Source organism: Suncus etruscus, chromosome 1 (genome assembly GCF_024139225.1).
Source record: "Suncus etruscus isolate mSunEtr1 chromosome 1, mSunEtr1.pri.cur, whole genome shotgun sequence".
Taxonomy (NCBI): domain Eukaryota; kingdom Metazoa; phylum Chordata; class Mammalia; order Eulipotyphla; family Soricidae; genus Suncus; species Suncus etruscus.
In genome coordinates this window covers 17,723-18,868 of record NC_064848.1, presented here as the reverse complement: position 1 = coordinate 18,868, position 1,146 = coordinate 17,723, and the positions used below count along the sequence as shown (strand labels likewise).

The following is a 1,146-nucleotide window of genomic DNA, read 5'->3' as shown; positions in this document are numbered from 1 at the left end:
CTATGATCAGACCTCATGTGGGCCCATTCTCACCATCCTTATGGGGCCGTGATTTGCATAAACAATGGAAGGCAGAATTCCATATTCCATTAGCTCAAGGTGAGCCTGAACCTTCTCCTGAATTAAAAACTCAAAAATTTTGGTAGGGGCCACTGCCAGAAAAACCCCAGCACCAATAAAAATAAAATGGAAATCTGATGAACCAATTTGGATAGGCCAGTGGCCCCTTAAAACTGATAAATTAAAGGTGCTGACAGAATTAGTGGAAGAACAGCTAAAATTAGGACATATTGAGCCTTCGTTTTCTCAATGGAATTCACCTGTATTTACCATAAAAAAGAAATCTGGTAAATGGAGATTGTTAATGGATCTGAGAGCTGTGAATTTATCTATGGTACCTATGGGAAAATTACAGACAGGTTTACCATCACCTGTAGTAATCCCTAAGGAATGGCCACTAATTATAATTGACTTAAAAATTGCTTCTAGTGTTACAGCTCTTTTAGAATTTGTCCAGCAGGCCTTCTGGTCTCCACCGGAAGGCCCCCCCCCCAAAAATTGCTTCTATCATATTCCTATTCACCCAGATGATAAACACCGTTTTGCATTCTCAGTTCCTTCTATTAATAATACTCACCCTTGCAGGCATTTTCAATGGACTGTTCTCCCTCAGGGCATGCTAAATTCACCAACTATGTGTCAATATTTTGTGGACAAAATTTTGAGCCCTGCTCATGAAAGATTTCCCCAAGCTATAATTTATCATTACACCGATGATATTTTAATTACAATGAATAATGAAACAGATTTACAGAAATTATATGCTTATGTGATCAATTGTTTGCAAATGGCAGGACTGAAAATAGCTTTAGAAAAAATACAGACCATGCCACCATATCAATACTTGGGCTTTATTTTGGACAGAACATCAATACGTCCACAAAAAATTTCTATAAAAAAAGAGAACCTTAAAACCCTTAATGACTTTCAGAAACTTTTGGGTGATGTAAATTGGCTCCACCCAGCACTAGGAATCTCAAATGCAGAGCTGTTTAATCTGTTTAAAACTTTGGAAGGTAATCCTGCATTAGATAGTCCCAGAAATTTAACACAAGCTGCTAAAAATGAATTGGACATTTTCTTGAA

The 1,146-nt window shown here is 37.3% G+C and overlaps 1 non-coding gene across 1 annotated transcript; it reads left to right on the top strand.

Annotated features, from left to right (window-relative positions):
• The first annotated feature begins 486 nt into the window (after nt 1–486).
• Nucleotides 487–548, top strand: LOC126030065 (U7 small nuclear RNA). Its single transcript, XR_007503069.1, has one exon. It is a non-coding gene; the product is annotated as a U7 small nuclear RNA (small nuclear RNA).
• The last annotated feature ends 598 nt before the right edge of the window (nt 549–1,146 follow it).